A 22,050-nucleotide genomic window follows, 5' to 3' on the forward strand; every position below is an offset into this window, starting at 1 on the left:
CGCTGCGGCTAATTTATCACGAGCGCGCGGGAACACCGAGCAGGTGTCGAAAGCTGGACTCGAATTTAAGAGCGGTGTGGGTCACTTAAAGTGAATTGGCAGCCACACGATCGGCGGCACTCATTGAAAAATGTCACAGTGACCCGCTTTGAGAACGAACGCCCATTTAAATCAGTTGGGGAACCGTCGACAATGTTGGAATTATAAACGAGTCTCGCCGACACAAGTTAGCAATCGGAGCGGGCCGGGCCTGCGCTCGCGTGGCCTGCATCTCAGCACGCACACCCCTCGCACTCAACAAACAACGCCGCACCAGTGCTTAGTTATAAGTCATTTATGTTGCAATCGTTTCTCTGCTGCATGTTGTTTCACTGTAAGATATGTTAGTTAGCTAGCAGAGAATTTTGAGCTGCATCCCTCAGAACCTAAGGAGAGAATCGACGTATTAACCTCCTGACTACCAATTTGATTCCAAAAACATTAACACATGAATATTTTAATTAATGTGTTAATCAGAACTAACAATATCAAAAGAATGTTTGCCGATGTTTGGTTTTCCAAGGGGGTTGGTGATGGGTGTAGCTTACACAGTATTATTTATAAGTACCTCCAAAGTTTCAGAAGATAATTGCGCAAAAACTATAAGATATACTAAAAACAGACAAACATCAAAGGACAGAGCATCTCTCACACTTCAGGTATTCAATATGGGATTCGTTTGTGAAGTGGAAAGCGTGAATTCGTGGCTGCAAGTCGCTGACCTGTTGTGTCCGGGAAGGCGCGAAGGCAGCTCACCCCTGGTAACTGAGTTGCCTGAACTAATTCATTCTGACAGCACGGAGACGAGAGTTAACAATGAAACTCGAGGACGGCACAACCTACTGGTGCAATCTGTAATTATAAGAATTTTGTCAATCATTAGTAGGTTTCCCGTTGCCAATGTGACACTGATACATAGCAATAACATGCTGTAATTGTCTAATAGCCCATCGTGGCACACATACGTCCCGATGGTACTTAGTGGGTTAAGGAGAGAATCTGCACTGAAGGAGTGAACTAATTAAGTCTTTCAATGTTTGTAACATATTTATCATGGGCCAAAGTGTGCAAGAATTGCTACATTAACATGAGATAAAATAGAACACGACACACATTTGACGGCGATGTACGAGGTGCACTCAAGTTCTAAGGCCTCCGATTTTTTTCCTAATTAACTACTCACCCGAAATCGATGAAACTGGCGTTACTTCTCGACGTAATCGCCCTGCGGACGTACACATTGTTCACAACGCTGACGCCATGATTCCATGGCAGCGGCGAAGGCTTCTTTAGGAGTCTGTTTTGACCACTGGAAAATCGATGAGGCAATAGCAGCACGGCTGGTGAATGTGCGGCCACGGAGAGTGTCTTTCATTCTTGGAAAAAGCCAAAAGTCACTAGGAGCCAGATCAGGTGAGTAGGGAGCACGAGGAATCACTTCAAAGTTGTTATAACGAAGAAACTGTTGCGTAACGTTAGCTCGATGTGCGGGTGCGTTGTCTCGGCGAAATAGCACACGCGCAGCCCTTCCCGGACGTTTTTGTTGCAGTACAGGAAGGAATTTGTTCTTCAAAACATTTTCGTAGGATGCACCTGTTACCGTAGTGCCCTTTGGAAAGCAATGGGTAAGGATTACGCCCTCGCTGTCCCAGAACTTGGACACCATCATTTATCAGCACTGGTGGTTACCCGAATTTTTTTTGGTGGCGCTGAATCTGTGTGCTTCCATTGAGCTGACTGGCGCTTTGTTTCTGGATTGAAAAATGGCATCCACGTCTCATCCATTGTCACAACCGACGAAAAGAAAGTCCCATTCATGCTGTCGTTGCGCGTCAACACTGCTTGGCAACATGCCACACGGGCAGCCATGTGGTCGTCCGTCAGCATTTGTGGCACCCACCTCGATGACACTTTCCGCATTTTCAGGTCGTCATGCAGGATTGTGTGCACAGAACCCACAGAAATGCCAACTCTGGAGGCGATCTGTTCAACAGTCATTCGGCGATCCCCCAAAACAATTCTCTCCACTTTCTCGATCATGTCGTCAGACCGGCTTGTGCGAGCCCGAGGTTGTTTCGGTTTTTTGTCACATGATGTTCTGCCTTCATTACGACACATCCATAACTCCATCACCACATATCTCCTTCAACTGTCGATGAATTTCAATTGGTTTCACACCACGCAAATTCAGAAAACGAATGATTGCACGCTGTTCAAGTAAGGAAAACGTCGCCATTTTAAGTATTTGAAACAGTTCTCATTCTCGCCGCTGGCGGTAAAATTCCATCTGCCGTACGGTGCTGCCATCTCTGGGACATATTGACAATGAACGCGGCCTCATTTTAAAACAATGCGCATGTTTCTATCTCTTTCCAGTCCGGAGAAAAAAAATTGGAGGCCTTAGAACTTGAATGCACCTAGTATTCCTTGTGAATTTCTTCCTCTTCCCTGCGAATTTTGTGATATTTAGTAAGATACCTGTGTACAAAAGAATGGAACCTCGCTGTCATTGTAACAAACCTATGTAGGTTATAAAGCTTTAGCGACACGGCATCGCAAGAGAGTATACAGATGGCTATATCATCAAAAAATTAATGCGAAATGTGAGAAAACTGCAGATAATTAAAGTTTCTAGCAAATCCAGATAATGGAGTTATTCACAACCTTTGAATATCGAGAGGTTTTACCTGCAGCTCTTTAAGATTGAAATATCACGTAAATTTATTTACTGGAAGGCAGTTGCTAGACAGAGAATCATCATATGTATCCTAAAGAAGTGGAATACGTTCATAAGAGACTTTTCTTACAAAACTCTAATGTTAATTGTTGAGTAATGTTCATCAGTATGGGACCATTACAAAGCTTAACTGACGGAAGATATGAGGAAGATTCAGAGAAGAGCTATACGATACCCCTCAGATCAGTTTCGTTAGCATGACAGCATGAAAGAAATTATCAACAAACTCTGGTGGGAGACACATATAAAGAAGTGCATCGTGGAGAGATTTACTCTTAACATTCCGACAGCGGATGTTCCAAGACCAGCCTAGAAACATACGTCCTCTCAAATACGACTTTCGTCACGACCTCGACGGTAGACACAGAGAAAATTTGTCCTGTGAATATAGCAGGAACGGAAGAAAATTATATCCGCACCGTCAGCCACGCTCCGTATGGTGGCTTTCGGGCTACATGAGAACCTCAACAGTTCTGCTCTTGTAAAGTTATAGTTCAGATTTTGACTGTCGGCGAATGAATTATTATGCACATGAATATTGTTTTACTTTCGACTGTGGCAGTAGTGGGTATGGCGAGGGGTTCGTGTATTTCATTAATTGTCTAGTGTTTCACACATTCCAGTGGCCAACACTGTCAAAGTTGGTGAATTACTATAGTCGTTAGCTTCTGTCTGCAGACTGATGTCTTGGACATAGATTACTGGACGTGTTAGCCTACTTTCCGTGTTTGCGTTTGATTTGTATATAGCAATAGGTTATAATAAGTCTTCTGTAGCTAAATAGAGGCAACGGAATACGGCTTTTTTTGGCTTCCGGTGGCACGAAGTTATAGACTATTCAGTCAGCGACAAATTGTAAAGATTCAAATGCAAGGTTTCTGTAAAATCACATAAAAGAAATCTGCCAGAGCTCTGAGCGAAAGTATCGAGGAAACGTGGTTTATTGAGGCTTTCCAACCACCGTGGCAGAAATGTTAAGATGACTGGTGACATCGGTTTTGTGGTAATTAGGCCGTGGTCTAAGAAGTATTTTTGTGACTGACGTTTCGTTCCTTACTGCAGGAGGTATCTTCAAAGGCAACGTAAATTGATTTTAAAAGCGAATCAATGTACACCGTATTTGCTCAGCTGGCCGAAACTTCCTAACTCATTATTCGTAACAGTGCAACATTCGATTTTTCTTAGACTACGGCGTCATTCCCGAAAAAGTGGTTTCACCAAAGGTGTAAAGACTAGCAATGAGAACATGCGTTGTATGAACAAATATAAAGATCGCACTCGGGAATAATAAATCTGGTTGAACCTGTCATTACCAATGAGGTTTCCGTAATTGTACCGAATTACGACAGTAGAATACTTCGCCCTCTCCTACCAACAAGCTAAGATCTGTTCGTCCTCCTATCTTTGTCAAACCTGTTGTCGACAACGATGTGGCTACATACCTGAAATCAACTCCCTGATATCCAAGTCTGAGAGAACAGAACTAACATTCTGTTACAGAAAACTCGAACGTTGTCTCGGATTTGGTTTTGCAGCTCATAAAGGCACTTCTACCGGTGGCCAGCAGAGCTCGATGACACGACTAAATGCGGTCAGACAACGAGAGGGCTGGGGACGGCTGCCTTTTACCTGCCGACTAACGCCGAGCCCCCATCGTAGTCAACAATAAAATGCTGGAAACCGCTGGCAAGCATACCTGGCGTCACTACCCGCGGGTTGTGACACAGTGGAAGAGAAAAGTAGCAGTTCGGCCAGAAGTGGACGTAACAGGAAGGTTACCACAGCAGATACACGGCGAGGCAAGCCATTGTTGCCAGCGCGCGCGCGTAACTGCCGACGAGCTGTCCGCTCGAATTCCAGGAGCCTGCTTGCGGGCCGCGCTCAATGAAACCTGCGGACGTGTCTTCCTTTTCTCGGAAACGTTTAACGCCATTCTCGCACCTCGCCGCACAAAGAAAAGAGCGCAGCCTCACTCACCCGTACCTTCGAAACGGAATAAAAATCAGATGTAACCTAATTGGTTATCGCGCGCAATGCGTTTCGCCAGCGGAACTTAAGGTCAACACGTTGCCGGGTGTCCCACCCTAATGAAATATGCATGAGACCGTCGCCCGGGCCCAGACGGCGCCGTAATTGGCTGCTTAAACAGCGCTGACATCGTTACCGGCGGCCGCGCCGGTCGGCGCTCTCGCCCGAGCGACGCCGACGCCTCCGACGCCCAAATTAGTGCCACCCTCCAGCAGCTCGGCTTTCTTAACACTCGGAAAACGCTTCCTAGCAACTTCGCACCAGCGTCGACTGATGCTGAACAGCTAGTGGGCTGAAGTTTTCTTACCTTATCAGGTAAGAGACAGAGAAGATGTAACGAACAGCGGCGCGTTTCGTCACGGGATCGTCTAGTCGACGCGAGAGCGTTACAGAGATGCTCAACCAACTCCAGTGGCAGACGTTACAAGAGAGGCGTTGTGCATCATGGAGAGGCTTACTATTGAAATTTCCATAGATCACTTTCAGAGAAGAGTCGGACAACATAGTACGTCCTCCGACATACATCTCGCGAAATGACCACGACTAGGAAATTCGAGAAATTAGATCCAATACAGAGGTTTACCGATTATCATTCTTCACACTTGCCAGTGCCGAGTGCAACGGGGTAGGGGGAGATCTGTTAGTGGTACCAGAAGTACCAATCATTGTTCCCACGCGATAGTAGCGAGTGGTACAGATAAGAGAGTATCAGTTAATGGTACCAGAAGTATCCTCCATCACACACCGTTATGCGGCTTGCAGAGTACGTTGTAGACGAGGCACTTCATGCGAAGTAATCAATAGTAAGAAGTCGAACGACACCAATACTTGAATGTTGGGATACTCCAACTCGTCACACAGATTCTTTCAAATTAATTTAATTTACTTCGTATTAAATTGGGGCTTGCGACTTTTTAATTGGCCTACTAGTCAGAGAATGTACCAAGTACACGGCCTAACAAAAAAGGTTGGGTACACAGAAGGGGTAGAGGTAACGAAATGAAGCTTCACGGGTTGAGTGTGAGAGTGTGATGTCATTTCAGTGATCACAAAATCGAGTCAAATTTACAAAGATCTTGGCAGTATGAGCCTTCTTATCAGTATGACGTTGCATCCTCTGGCCTGGGTTCAACAATGGTTCAAATGGCTCTGAGTACTATAGGACTTACCTTCTGAGGTAATCAGTCCCCTAGAACTTAGAACTACTTAAACGTAACTAACCTAAGGACATCACACACATCCATGCCTTAGGCAGGATTCGAACCTGCGATCGCAGTGGTCGTGCTGTTCCAGACTGTAGCGCCTAGAACCGCTCGGCCACCTCGGCCGGCCCTCTGACCTGGGTACATTAATTCATTCGGGTGGGAAAGGTATACTCTCCTAAGGCAGGCTTGCTCACTACTGTTGTAACTGGTCCTTGATATCCTCGATATCAAGGGCACAGATGACGTCTGAACTTATCCCACACATGTTCTACGCGGACTGATATGATGGATTTGCTAATCACAAGAGTACCTCAACATCACGCAGATAGTTCATAGAGACACGTTCCATATACGGGGCGAACATTATCCTGTTGTAAAGTGGCACCACGATACTGACGCACGAAAGGCAACACATGAGGACGCAGGAAGTCGGTGACGTACCGTGGCGTCGTTCCAGTAATGACTACCAGCCGTGATCTGAAGTCACACTTTGACGCCAGCAGTAATACCACTGTGCCTCTTGAAAACATTGCAATAATAAAAATGGTTCAAATGGCTCTGAGCACTATGGGACTTACCTTCTGAGGTCATCAGTCCCCTATAACTTAGAACTACTTAAACCTAACTAACCTAAGGACATCACACACATCCATGCCCGAGGCAGGATTCGAACCTGCGACGGTAGCAGTCGCTTGATTCCGGACTGAAGCGCCTAGAACGGCTCAGCTACCGCGGCCTGCCCCGAGGCAGGATTCGAACCTGCGACCGTAGTGGTCGCGCGGTTCCAGACTGTAGCGCCTAGAACCGCTTGGTCACTCCAGCCGGCCATTGCAATAATAGGACCTCTTCCCACGTCGCTCCCATATTCGCCGACTGTGGTCGTCGGGGTAGTGCAGAACCACGATTCATCGCTGCGCACAATGCGACGCTATTCTTTATCAGTCCACACTGTCATGACGCCTTGCACGAGCTCCGATGGGCCCATGGGTGTCAATGTTCCCCAGAGCGTAAAGGAGCCGCTGGCAGCTTGTCTCCGTCCCGTAGTACAGGTGTCAAGGAGCCGTTCCTCTGGAAGGCGACGGATTCGCTCCCTCTCATCGGCATGATGAAGAAGGTATTGTGATTCATCAGACCATGAAACGCTCTGCCACTGCGCCAGCGTCCAGTGCCGGTGGTCACCTTTCCACTTAAGTCGTAGTTGCCAATGTCGTGGTGTTAACATTGGCATACGCACTGGTCGATGGCTGCGGAGGCCCATCGTTAGGAGTGTTCGGTGCACAGTGTGTTCAGAGACACTTGTACTCTGCCCAGCATTAAAGTCTGATGTTAGTTTCGCAACAGTTCGTCGCGTCTCCTTTTACCTGTCTGCCCAACCTACGATGTCCGGCATCTGTAATGAGAGGTGACCGCCCAACCCCACGAAGTCTGGAAGTGGTTTCACCTTGGTTTAGCCACGTTTTGAAGACATTCACCACAGACCTCCTCGAACACCCGACAAGCTGTGCAGTCTCCGAAATGCTCTTGCCGAGCCTCCGGGCTATCATTATCTGCCCTCTGTCGCGTCTTCTCCATTCTACACACGGCCAGGACGCTCTCTAATATTAAATGCACCATGCGTGTGTGTGACTGTCAGTCATTCCTCGCCAGATGACGCTCCTATAGTCTGGACGGGTTTATATCGATGGTAGGTCAGTGGTCATAATGTTCCTGCTGATCAGTGTATTTCCTATTTCAGTTGGTAATTACTGTGAAAGGTCGCAACAGCCTGCCCTAAGTCTGTCTTACGTAATGAGTAAGCAGATTGGGAAGTAAAGCTTAGAGCTAAATTTACATCTATACTCCCAGTGAGACTTTACGGCGTGTGGCTGAGGGTTCTTCGTGTACCACTGGCACTTACTTCTCCTCCCGTTGCAGTCTGGAACGGTTCGCAGGACGACCTACTGTTCGTAAGCCCTCCTATGAGCTCGACTGTCTCTAATTTTAGTAGCATGGTCTGTAGGGAGAGAAACATAGTTGTTTTGAACACTGTGAAAAAAGAATTTGGACGCAAGCCAATAAATTATCAAGCGATAATGAAATCGGTAAATCCTGGAATATGTAGGAGAGCCTGCATGTTTATTGGTCAATTTAGCTGCTTGGAATAACACGTAGTAACGATTATTGATCGCTAGTGCCCTCCTTCATCCGTAGTCAGCTTCGTGCTTAACAGGCAACTGCACACCGTCTAATTTGGGTTTATAGACAATGTTAACACTGTGGAGTGAGATTGTTTCCACAGTATCACAGACGACATTGTTTTAGACCTGAGATCTCCAGCCGCGGCCAGTTTGAGAGTAGCTACGCAAACGCGAGACGCACATATCAGTAAAAATCTTACCTATAGGTGATGTTAGTTTTAAATGTTGCCTACCAAACGACCAAGCCTTTGAAATGTGTATCCCAAAACAGTCGGGAAGTGTCTAAAGTAAAGTTTTATAGCATGGTTGACTAGGTGGCACCGAGGGGTAGGTCCAGTCACCTAACTGGAGAAATTATCTATTTCCTATTGCGGTTGTACGTGAATGGTGTGTAGCAAGTGTATAGACGATGGCTGTAATGATTGCGTGTATAATGTTGTGCAGTGTTTGTGTTACATGACAATGAGAGACACGGAACAGTGAAACCTGATAACAGCACGTAGCCTCGTGCCAATAGAGCCGCCGAGAGTAACATTCCCACCCTAAATATGGATCACTATCAATAGTGTCACGTACCCTTCCTTCACGAAACTTAGTGGAGAGGTCTGGAATTAAATGCAGTACACTGACGCTAAGTGTGATGTTTAGGAACTTCGCGCTGCCACTTCTGCCATTGGCGGCCAGGTACCTGTTATGCAAATTTCTGCCACCACCAGGTTTCGAACCGGCCACCTCCGAGTCGAGTGCAATTGCACAAGTGTGAGTTAGCGACTTCGACAACGGAGGCAGATCTGTATCTAAAGTAAGACAAACTGCCTCGTAAATTTGGTTCGGCAAGAAAGAGCCACAACGTTTATTGCGCAAATATCGAAATGAAAGTGCGTCTTCATGTTTTCCCAGCGCGTTGAAAGTCCATTAAATTTCATGCGGGCAGCGTATAAACTCTTTTCTTTTATTGATATTTCCGCCGTATACCTGCTGGCCATCTACCGAGTGAGGCAGTCGTTCACTCTGAATAGACATGGAGGTACACAGCCGAAATATCAGTAAAATAAATAGTTGCTACGTCTCAGTGGCAGAAATCTAATGGATCTTTCGTCGAAACGAAATATTCTGTCTGACTCAGACATTTTAAAAAGAAAAATATACAAAATGGATCGCTAACACGGTTTTTCAAGAGAAATTACGGGGAAGCTAAAATGCGTATCTGAAATTCCCAGGAATATTCTAAAAAGTAACAATTCGCTATCTGATTCATGGTAAGTTACATGGTTATACAAAATATGTATTCTGATCATATGGAATTTGTATAGCATCAAAAAAGGTGACCAAAAAGCGAGCATCGATAAAAATCCGTGACGATTCATTAGTGAGCGAATTATTCAAATTAAAAGGCAATTCGGGCTCGGCGTCTAAAGGAAATCTGTCGTTAAGTGTTCGTTAAGTGTCTGCGCGGGAAAACTCTTGGGCGCTATATTTGGCGACTTAACGGACGGCCACCCAGGTGCATGAAGGGAAACACGTCTGAGGTATCAATAAAGTCTGATAGCGGCGACGATTTAAATAATTCTCATCTATCAACATCGCAATTACTGTTACTTAGCTAAAGATTGGCAAGTCTGGTGCGACAGCGATGGGAGTATTTATCTCCTTCGTCAGCTCAGCCGCCTCCAGCTACAGGTTGGAGTGTGTGGAGGGGGCTGTTTAGAGGCCAGAAGCTTGGTGTCATGTATATATTACATTACATCTCTCAGAGCTGACCTGGTTCCAGCAGACTCGCCTACCACCGTCCCGCCTACAGCCAGCTCCTGTGAATTACAATGAAGGACTATGTAAATGCCTCTGGCGATCTTCCAGATCGAAATCAAAGCTCAAAGGCTAATCGACTGTCTCGTGGATTGAGAATAACTGCTCAGACGTGGGGCGCTACCCCTGAGTCTACCCCTCTGTGGTCCAGATGCGCACGGGGTTTGGTTTCTGATGATTATTATTTCGTTTTCACATTTCCTTTATTTTCTTCCCAATATGTGCCGACATGTCACAGAGAGGAAACATTTCGACTTCTGCCCAGTTTCTGTTTTGAACAGATCGCTCAAAATTGCTGTTGTTGTGGGCTTCAGTTGGAAAACTAATTTCCTTCAGCTCTCCACGCTATTCTATCCTTTACAGGCCTCTTCATCTCTAAACAACATGCTAATCTATCCTGTGCGTGTCTCATCATCTTTACATAAATACGGAAAACTACATCTATTAGAACCTGCTTACTATAGTCAAGTATTGATCTTCCTCTACGAACTCTATTCCCCACATTTACATCCACAGCCAAACTGGTGATTGAAATTGACATCAGAGGGGTGTCAAGTAGTTGCCTGCCTGCAGGTGTCTAGGAATACTTCGCAGATTTTCTCTGTAAAGACATATTTTTAAATTCCTTAATAAACTTCTGAATAAATGTGGGTGGGTACCACCGAGGGTACTGCCCAACCGGGGGGGGGGGGGGGGGGGGGTGTCTTAGGGGAAACCTTTGCCGTTGTTCAGATGGCTCTGAGCACTATAGGACTTAACTTCTGAGGTCATCAGTCCCCTACAACTTAGAACTACTTAAACCTAACTAACCTAAGGACATCAAACACATCCCTGCTCGAGGCAGGATTCGAACCTGCGACCGTAGCGGTCGCGCGATTCCAGACTGACGCGCCTAGAACCTCTCGGCCACTTCGGCCGGTTTTGCCGTTGTATTCACGCCTGTGTCAATGTCGCACCCCTCCGTGATCCTGCCACAGTTGGGAGTGGAAAAGGACTGTTGAAAAAGCATAAGCACCCTTTGCTGTTTCAGATCACGTTCAAATTTCGTAGAATGGTTGTGAATGGTTCCTTGTGGTTCCAACCTGTGCACGAGAGCAAAATCTGCGGTTGCGCTTCACTCCACAGTGGTACCATCACTTTCAATGGGGATGCAGCCCTATAGTGTCCTCAGAGACGGGTTGAAACGTCCGGGGGTGTAAGCAGTGTCAAAGGTTGTCCAGAACGTCGTCCTGTTGCGCATCGCTCTGAGTACTGTCGATTTCTACCGTGAAATGTATGGGAATCAACGCCCCAAGGAAAGGGGTGGTTTTATTGACGCCACCCTCTGAGGCCTTTACGTGTCGATACTGAGCGGCGAAATCTGTTCCGCGGCACCTATAAGAAAACAGCGCGATTTCAGTGCTGGGTGACGCTTTTCATACCTCCATAGTAGTGGTGTCAAAGGAAGAGGTGAAATGTGGATAAAAGGGAAGTGTGACGACCTTCCAATAGTGCGACACGTCCATGGTGGCGTTGGGTAGAAATGTGATGCAGTTTGGTGACAATGTGATACCATTAAATCACCTTAAACTTCAGTATCACTTATGAGCTGTGGTCTTTTTTTCCGGATGCGTCGATACCTAGCTCCCTGAAGCGTAGTCGAGTCCTATTGTGCCGTCGCAAGATCACCCGCTTTTGCACCCTTGGAGAGGAAGGTTATAGGCAACTTTGAGCCAAATTCCATACTTATGCGTCGCAAAGGAAGACAGTTACGGGGTTTCGAAAAAGTGATCCTTTAATTCTATTGTGCAGTGAAGATTTGCGAAAAACGTTTGAAATGTGTTCATCGGAGGTGAGGGTATCATCTGGAGTGTCCCAGGGAAGTGTGGTAGGTCCGCTGTTGTTTTCTATCTTCATGAATGATCTTTTAGATAATGTGGATAGCAATGTGCGGCTGTTTGCTGATGATGTTGTGGTGTACTGGAAGATGTCGTCGTTGAGTGACTGTAGGAGGATACAAGATGACTTGGACAGGATTTGTGACTGATGTAAAGAATGGCAGGTAACTCTAAATATAGATAAATGTAAATTAATGCAGATGAATAGGAAAAAGAATCCTGTAATGTTTGAATACTCCATTAGTAGGGTAGCGCTTGACACAGTCACGTCGATTAAATATTTGGGCGTGACATTGCAGAGCGATATGAAGTGGGACAAGCATGTAGTGGCAGTTGTGGGGAAGGCGGATAGTCGTCTTCGGTTCATTGGTAGACTTTTGGGAAGACGTGGTTCATCTGTAAAGGAGTCCGCTTATAAAACACTAATACGACCTATTCTTGAGTACTGCTCGAGCGTTTGGGATCACTATCAGGTCGGATTGAGGGAGGATATAGAAGCAATTCAGAGGAGGGCTGGTAGATTTGTTACTGGTAGGTTTGATCATCACGCGAGTGTTACGGAAATGCTTCAGGAACTTGGGTGGGAGTCTCTGGAGGAAAGGAGGCGTTCTTTTCGTGAATCGTTACTGAGGAAATTTAGAGAACCAGCATTTGAGGCTGACTGCAGTACCATTTTACTGCCGCCAACTTACATTTCGCAGAAAGACCACAAAGATAAGATAAGAGAGATTAGGGCTCGTACAGAGGCATATAGGTAGTCATTTGTCCCTCGTTCTGTTTGGAAGTGGAACAGGAAGAGAAGATGCTAGTTGTGGTACGAGGTACTCTCCGCCACGAAACGTATGGTGGATTGTGGAGTATGTATGAGGATGTAGACGTTTGACTCGGTGCTCCACAGAACACTGTTAACAAAGTTACGAGCTAACGGAATAGGTTTCCAGATATGTGAGTGGCTCGAAGACTTCTTTAAGTAACAGAACCCAGTACGTTGCCCTAGACAAGGGTTTATTCAGGACTGCCCCAGCCAGTGTCATAGGACCGCTATTATACATATATACATAAAGGATATGACGGACGGGATGAGCAGCAGTCCGGCTGTTTGGTGATGAGGCTGTGGTGTACGGAAAGAGGTACTCGTTGAGTGAGTGTAGCGCGATGCAGATGACTTAGACTAAATTTGTAATTGGTGTGGTGGATGGCAGCTAACTCTAAATGTAGAAACATGTGTGCTAATGCAGATGAGCAGAAAAAAATCTCGTAATGTTCGAATACAATATTAATAGCGTGCCTCCTGACATAATCAGTTTATATAAGCGTAATGTTGCAAAGATCGTGGTGGGGAAGGCGAATGGCCGACATCGGTTTCTTGTGAGTGTTTTAGGAAAGTGTGATTCATCTGCAAAGCACCGCATGTAGAACACTAGTGCGACACATTCTCCAGCACTGCTCGAGGTTTGGATTCTTCGTCAGGTCGGATTAAATGAAGACATCGAATGAATTCAAAGGCGGGCTGCTAGATTTGTTAGTGGTAGATTCGAACAACACACAAGTATTACGTATATGCTTCGGGAAATCAAATGGGAATCCCTCGAAGGATGGCATCTGTCTTTTAGATTAACACTATTCCGAAAATTTAGAAAACCGACATTTGAAGCTGGCTGTAGCATGATTCTACTGTCGTCAACGTAAATGTCGCGTAAACATCACGAAGTAAGATAGCAGAAATTAGGGCTTGTTCGGAGGCATACAGGTGGTCATTTTTCCCTCGCTATATTTGCGAATGGAACAGGAGGGGAAACGACTTGTGGTGGTACAATGTACCCTCCGCCACGCACCGTACGGTAGCTTGCGGAGTATGAATGTACACGTAGATCGTTGCCTCGAATGAACTAACACCAATGTTAACAATGTTATTGTGGTTGGCAGGAGAGCCAACACCTTGGTACTAAAGGAGGCCGAAATGCACGCGTTTTAGTTCACGCAGGCTGGCATGAGGTCTGGAACATGGCAAGGGAATTAGAATTGAGAAAAACGAACGTAGCTGATGGAATACTTAACTTTAATCCATTAATGACGAACGTCGCTCTTGATGGTACATGATTTACAATATCAATAGAAACTGATCATGGCGCCTTGCTCGGTCGTAGCAAATAACGTAGCTGAAGGCTATGCTAACTGTCGTCTCGGCAAATGAGAGCGTAGACGTCAGTGAACCATCGTTAGCAAAGTCGGCTGTACAACTGAGGTGAGTGCTAGGAAGTCTCTCTAGACCTGCCGTGTGGCGGCGCTCGGTCTGCAATCACTGATAGTGGCGACACGCGGGTCCGACGTATACTGACGGACCGCGGCCGATTTAAAGGCTACCACCTAGCAAGTGTGGTGTTTGGCGGTGACACCACAGTTATCATATAAAAAATCTTACGTAAGTCTCACTCTCACTCCGCCATCTCTATTCTGGTACCCAACGAAGATGCATATAAGTTGAAGATTGGATGTGCACTTTAAAATGTCTGTAAAAATAATTAGTTTCCAATCAGATTTGAGCTCGTACCCTTCAAGTCACGGCCAGGAACGCAGGGTGTAATTATTTTAATAGGAAACGGAGGCTTAAAGAGGAGGACGGAACTTTTATATCAACGTGCAGCCTCTGTTTACATGTACGAGTATGTAGGCCAAGCGGAAAGTTCGGATCCGAGGGGAGCGGTTACCGTGCAGACTGCGTAGCTTTAATGAGGCACGAATCGTCCTTCGCATTTCGAAGGCGGGAAATCTGTCTCTCGCGGCCACAGTGACACTGGGCACTTGTAAACTGCTTTTAATGGAGCATTAATCGCTTTAAAAGCCGAGTCCAGCTTGCGTGCCAGGCGGCGCGGATGATGTACGCACTTCCGACGCTATCAGCCGGGGTACAACTCCATAATTCAGGCGCGGCGGGGGCGGCAGTGAGTTACTGGGCCCTACTATGTCAGGCGAATTAATTGCCCAGTCTAGCTGACTGGCTCCGCAAATTGAACCAATCCCGCTTAGAGTGTAAAGGATGCGTATATCAGTCAGCGAACCGCGACATAAATTACCCGCCGGCTGTTGCTTTTGGCAGCAGATTCAAAGTGTGTCCACATCCACCGTCTTAATAGTCACACTTCCTCGTGTGTTGTGAAGATGACCTACATCCGAGGATTGCCAGAAGAGGTATAGGGAAGACTCGGCCGTTTGTCAACTAACTCTGAACGACTTCCTGCCAGTTTTCACAGTCCCGTGTCACGATTGCGTAATATGGACCAGAATTCTGAAATTTTATTAATAATGTGGTACAGGTGTTGCTCAGAAATACCTCACAACACATTCAACCAAGACACAGCACACTCACGAGAGCTATGTTTCAGAAAGTCGCTTCGATGTCAGCTTCTGCAATGTATTGTACCAGAAAGCAGGTTTGTTGTTGTTGAGTTCTCATGTAATTGAACTATGAATCGCTAGTGGAATCAGTCTACTGATGTAAACACCTGGTTGAAACAATTTGCGGGGATAAGAAATAGAATGATAACAAAGAATCAGTCTTAAATAACACAGGTAGCAGACTTCGATTCATTGCTACGATAGAGGAGAAATGCAACCTATTTTCCAAGGAGATTGCCTGCAAAACTATCGTGCGATCCATTCTAGAATATTGATTAAATGTGTGGGGTCCATACCAGATAGTACTGACAGGAGATACTGAACACATAGTATAGGGCAGCGTGAATGATCACAGATTTGTGTGACCCTTTGGTGGGCGGGGGGGGGGGGGGGGGCGGAAGGGGGGACGCTTTACAGATCTGCTGACATTCCTGAACTGGCAGAGGGTTGAAAGTAGATGCATCTGCGCACACATTTAAGCGATCATTCTTCACGTGCTCCAAACGCGAATGAAACGGGACAAACCCTATATATGCGGTACAATGAGAAGTATCTCTGGCATGCAATTCTCAGTTGCTTTCAAAGTATCAGTGAAAATGTAAATTCAATTTTGTGCAGAAAAGAGTAATCAGTTCCTTCCCGATATCAATAACTGCATATTTAAGTCTCTCCTCCCCCCACACAAGCCATTAGGGCCCAAAGGTACTGACTGACCGCCGTGCCATCCTCACTCACAGCCGTCACTGGATGCGGATACGGAGGGGCTTGTGGTCAGCACACCGCTCTCCCACTTTCCCTGACCGGAGCCGCTACTTCTCAATCAAGTAGCTCCTCAGTTTGCCTCACAAGGGCTGAGTGCACCCCGCTTGCCAACAGCGCTCGGCAGACCGGATGGTCACCCATCCAAGTGCTAGGCCAGCCCGACAGCGCTTAACTTTAGTGATCTGACGGGAACCGGTGTTACCACTGCGGAAAGGCCGTTGGCACATATTTAAGTAGTCACTGATATTCTTCCTGCTTTACTTCTGCACGCAATTTTTTTCTGAATGCGGATGTTCCTGTCACGTTTAGTACTTACGCGGAAAACAAAGATAATAATATAATAAACTAGGCATTTATTTAAAAATGTTATGCACTATAAGAAGTCCATGTACTCAAAAATTACATTTTGCTGCTATGTACAATATGAAACGACATGTTGGACTTCAGCGTGCAGTAACCACTCACAGAAGGTTGCCGGCCGGGGTGGCCGAGTGGTTCTAGGCGCTACAGTCTGGAACCGTGCGACCGCTACGATCGCAGGATCGAATCCTGCCTCGGGCATGGATGTGTGTGATGTCCTTAGGTTAGTTAGGTTTAAGTAATTCTAAGTTCTAGGGGACTGATGACCTCAGAAGGTAAGTCCCATAGTGCTCAGAGCCATTTGAACCGTTTGAACAGAAGAATGGTGGCAGCACTAGCATTGAAGGGTATATAAAGTGTGTCGTGTGGACGCTGAAAACAGAGCAGTCGTTGTCGTTGTGCAGAAACTGAGTGATTCATCTAACGTCCAGAAGGACGTCATCATTGGCTTTAGTGCCAAGGGTGGAAGCATTTCCGGAACGGATAAGTTTGTGCCGCCGTGGTTAAACTATACCGTGTGTGGCAAATACGGCGCCGAGGCAACTCTGGTGCACCATGGCCCGTACATGACTGGGGTAAACGACGGCTGCCGAGATGCGTACTGGCTAATAGACGTCAGCTGTTAAGCAAGTGACTACCTATAGACATACGGTCTACCAGCAGTATCTCCTCAACGAGCGTTCAGCGAACGTTGCTACTCATGGGCGTCTGCAACAGGCGACTGGTTTATGCACCCATGTTCACTGCTGCTCATCGGTGATGAAGGCTGCAATTTCCACGCCATCGCCGCAACTGGACGTCCACTGAGTTGCGGCATGTGATCTTTTCAGATGACTGACGGCTATGCTCCGTCGGATAGGTGGCAGTTGTCGTGTACGGCGTGACACGTCTGAAAGCAAAGGGTCCAGGACGGAGGAGGGAGCGTTATAGCCTGTGGAATATTTATGGGGAGTTTCCTGGGCGATTCCGTCATTCTGGAAGGCAAAATGGATCAACACGTGTATGAACCTACCTTTGGGACCATGGCCATGCAGTTTGTTTTTCCTCTGCACGGTGGCATCTACCAGCACGAGTATGCAATGTGTTACACAGCTCACAGTGCTCGTATGTGGTTGAAAGAGCACCAGGATGAGTTTGCCATACCACCCTGGCCAACAAACTCCCGGGATTAAAATCAAATCGAGAATCTGTAGGACCTCCTCGTTAGGGCCGTTCGCGCCACGGATATTCAACCGAGAAACCTATCGCAGATGGCCACGGCACTGGAATAAACACGACTCCACATCTCTGTCAGTAATTTCCAGAATATCACTGACTCCCTTCTTGCACGTCCACGCTGCAGAAGGTGGTTATTCAAGCTTTGGACAGGTGGTCATACTGATGTGACTGGGTCGTATATATTCACGGGAGAATAATCTGTGGTGGACAGGAATTACCGTCTCCGCAGTAACACCACATAGCAGCTCAGTTCTACTCTGACACAAATGCTCGTTTCAGTGCAACATACATACGGAATGGGAGATTTAATTTCGTCACCAACAGGTATCCTAAATTATGATCTTTATAGGGGATGGCGGGGCAAGACGGGGAGGTGGGGTAAGACGGGGAAGGGCTATAAGCTACAGTTAGAGTATTGCATCCGTGGATAGCTACGACAACATCATCAATACACAGGTCCCAGTGTGTTGACATTGCTGAACCTTAGTTTCGCGGCGGTTTCTGTGAGCTTTTCAAGGTACGTACAATTGTTATACTGATCTGCAATGTTTTACACCTTTCGAGGTCCTAAAACATGTGTTTCGTGAACATTTGTCCCGACTGTATATATAGCACTGAATAGTACGTCTTATAAACAGTAAACCGCTGTGTCAGTAGTAGTAGTAACCTGACAGAATGGTAGGGGGCAAGACGGGGTGGGGCAAGATGGGGAGCTTCCCCGTCTTGCCCCTACTATTTGTCCAGCCATTACGTTCTTATCGTCTCATGTGTTTACCTCGCTGCGGGTTTTGAACACGTGCATTATACGTTGAATACAATTGTAAATAGAATGGTCTCCGTTATTCCAACACTTTCCTAATTAATTACAAAGTATGCCTTAGGCTATATGGCGAATAAAAATACAAAAAACGTGCAAAGTCAGTATTCTTACCATGCTTTAACGACTGACTATTGGATATATGGTATTTACTGTATAATATAGATTACCAGGAATGATCTGACTCAATAGTACGCTCCACGTGTTTTATTTCAGATGGTTCGCAAGTATCGGCGACAAACGTCTAGGCAAGATTGGTCATTGGAGTCAATGGAAGGCGCTGGAAATGCTATTAGGGGAGGTCATATGGGTTCTTTTAGGGCTGCTCGACAGTTCAACGTGCCACACAAAAATGTGTTTCTGCGTTTGGGTGCCCACGACACTTGCGCAGGGACAGAAAGTGATGATGACGAGGCTGTCCACACTTGTGTACTATGTGAAAGTAAGGGGCCTAAATAAAACGTAATACCTGATTCTAAAATTCGCAGAACCATGTTTCGAAACCTTATCGTCACATGATTTCGTTATTCCAGTCCTTATTTAAGCTTTAGAGATGAATTCATGCTAGTTCCCCATCTTACCCCGCATATGGGGCAAGATGGGGAACTGGTAGTTTATTTTTCAAATCGAGATATTTCTAACTAAATGTAACAAGTCTGCAGGTTTCTTTGCATGATACTGTAATTCAATGGTTAAATAAACAAATGATAATCAAACCTACTTGAATTTGTTTGTTTTTGTCCCTTTTGTAAGCGTTTAAAGTTAGCTTCCCCATCCTGCCCCGCCTTCTCCTCCATATGCGCGGATCTGATGGTGCATTTCAACCTATCGTTAGACAGAAATCATCGGACTGCAGCTACATGCCGTCCTTTCCTTGTCACTTTCAGGAACTTTCATCATCTGAATGTGGAAAGTGAACAGCTCTTTGATAGCCTTACCTTGTTAATGACTTCACCCAACAAATACCATCTAGTTATTACTTCGAAACCGTATTTCATGACTGATTATCTTCGTTATGTTTGGACACACCGAAGTGCTCAGGCATTGTCCCTTTTTCCCTCATCGTAATATACCGTGTGTAGATCATTGTGATAAATGACAACGCAACGCTGTATTATATTATTATTATTATGAATATCTGTGTAACTGCAATAAGAGAGGGTACGAAACTTGTTACTGCATTACAGTGACGCTATTCAATACTTGATGTTGTGTAATGGAAGGAAAAGAAGGAGCTCACCGACTTCGGTCCGAGGAGACAAATTGCTGAACAGGAGCATGATCTCAACGTTGTGATTTAAGTGGAATTGCATCACCACGTTGGACCATTCCATTTCGAGACACACCGTCATTCACAAGCGCGATAATTAGCAGATTTAGTTAATAATTGCGGCGCTAAGTAACAGCATTAAGCTATGAATATCAACGAGAGGGAAGTGGCACTTTCACACTCGTCGGCTGGCATTTTAGGCACGTGACATATGCTAATGCGACTATATATCACGCCACATTCTATTCGCTCCAGTTACGGGATATTTGCGCAAGTGACGGCTATGATCTCATTCCAGCAGCGCCTTCTGCTGCCGTATACGGGATAATTCCCTCCAGTTGGCTGGAAAGCGACACTGCGTCTTAAACATCCAATCGTTATCGATTAGTTTAATGCGACCGTTTATTTTGTTACTGTCTTTCGCAATTAGTGGCGCAGTGGATCACTCATAAGACCACAACATGGTCCACCCAAAATATCACGTTTACACATCCACACCTACGTCTATATTTCGTTTAGTGCCACACAGTGTTCGTAGTTTATCAGCACCATTTTGCCTCATTGCTACTGTATTTGAGGACTCCATTCGGAAGAACGACTGTCGGTACGTCGGTACTCCCCAGTTTAAACATGAGTTTCTATAATTTTTACGTTATGTTCATTACGCGAGATATAAGGTGTAACGAGTGTAACTGGAGATATTTTTTTATCTGCGGTAACTGCACACATATGAGTGTGATGGTTGCTTTCTCTGTGTGCCGAAAAGTATGCCCACAAACACGTCTCATAATTTACTACGTGATGTTTTCCGCACGGTCGTAACTGCACCATTAATTGCACTACGCTTGTCGGGGTAGACCAACCGTTACGCGTCGACGAGTCACACATTCAACGTCTGCCCTGCTGCCCAGGGGAAATTTAGCATTAATGGCTTGCACTTTCCACATGTAATTGGAGGTAACAACCAACCTAAAAACATTTTACACCTAATAGCTATGATTATTAGTCTGTGGATGACGTAAATACTGATTTAATGTTGTCCAGTACTGCGTCATCATTCACCAATAGAAACATCAGCAATTATACTCGTGCACACTGTATATGTGGTTTGAAATACTACGTTTCTTGACCCGTCTTTCATAGTTCCATGTTATTGTATTAGGTGGTGTTTTTGTTTTCATTGTGTATGTCAAAATTTGCCAATAGGTGATCCTTCGATTCTGCGCTAGGTAACCTGGTCGATGGCGAAGACTGAGAGAATCCGAAGTGCGTTCCCAGGCATGGGTGTGGAATTCTGATGAGGCACATCCCTGTCTTTCTCGGCAGGCGATAGATGTGTATTAGTGAATGTGGACTTGTTCGGTAAAGAGAGAGACCCTAGAGCAGAGCGTTGAGCCATTAATTGGCTAGAGGAGGTGTAAAATAAAAGTAACCGAGTTGGCTAGGGTTAATTCATGTCAATAAATTTTGTTTCTTACAGTACAGAAACTGGAGAGTTATGTTTTGGTGAGAGTCTGTCCCTATTGACTTTGAACTGTGTCCTTGTATGCTGTTATGGTTATTATCATGGCAACTGCTTACAGGCAGTTATGGGTGGTGTATTGAACTGTTAGCGGTGAACATATTCCATCCAGTGCTCGTACCTTGGCTCTTTCCTGAAAGTAGTCAGATAGGTACAGGATGTTTCATTATTGTCTTTTGAGTAGTGAAGTATAATCCTGCCTCGAGGGTTAAAGCGAGTCTGATGACCATTTTTTATATTGATTTGGTCGTATAACAGTGCAGGCAATTAATTCGCGTCTGCTAATAAACGTTTCTAAATAAATCTTCCGAGCAGTATACAGTGTAATTTGTGTCGCGCGCAGCACATCGGCAAGATTACATAGATTCAGGGCGTTCACACGAGTTTGTTTTCGCGTGATGCTACACAAGCTCCGACGCACGAACGAACGGAATGTTGTAGTATATGAGAACAAAAAGAATGTATGAGCGCATGGGCTGTCTGATCTCTTTTCGCAGCAGGATACAGTTGACACTAGTCGAGGTTTCTCTCATGAGAATCGTCTATTTGAGGTTACATCGAAATCTGAGATAGCTCTGTAGTCCTAATTTCTTGGTTCTTATTTTACTTATTATTTGACTGTCCATATATGGATATGCAAATATCGAATTTCTTAGTTCTTATACTAATTATTATTTGCAAATAATAAGTAAAATAAGATCTAAGAAATTAGGACTACAAAAATTTATAAGTAGTACCGAACGTTGAAAAAATGTATATATAGACATAGCACATAGAAAAAAGTATAACAGTATCAAAAATCATTACCTACATAAGCACTTGATAAACAGGACTAC

The 22,050-nt window shown here is 45.4% G+C and overlaps 1 protein-coding gene and 1 pseudogene across 1 annotated transcript in view; both read right to left on the reverse strand.

Moving 5' to 3' along the window:
• LOC126298986 (protein let-756) overlaps positions 1–22,050 on the reverse strand; it is a 735,285-nt gene that overhangs the window by 211,215 nt on the left and 502,020 nt on the right. The gene's annotated exons all lie outside the window — the stretch shown is intronic.
• Positions 16,133–16,250, reverse strand: LOC126299783 (5S ribosomal RNA; annotated as a pseudogene).

Source organism: Schistocerca gregaria, chromosome X (genome assembly GCF_023897955.1).
Source record: "Schistocerca gregaria isolate iqSchGreg1 chromosome X, iqSchGreg1.2, whole genome shotgun sequence".
NCBI classification, from domain to species: Eukaryota; Metazoa; Arthropoda; class Insecta; order Orthoptera; family Acrididae; genus Schistocerca; species Schistocerca gregaria.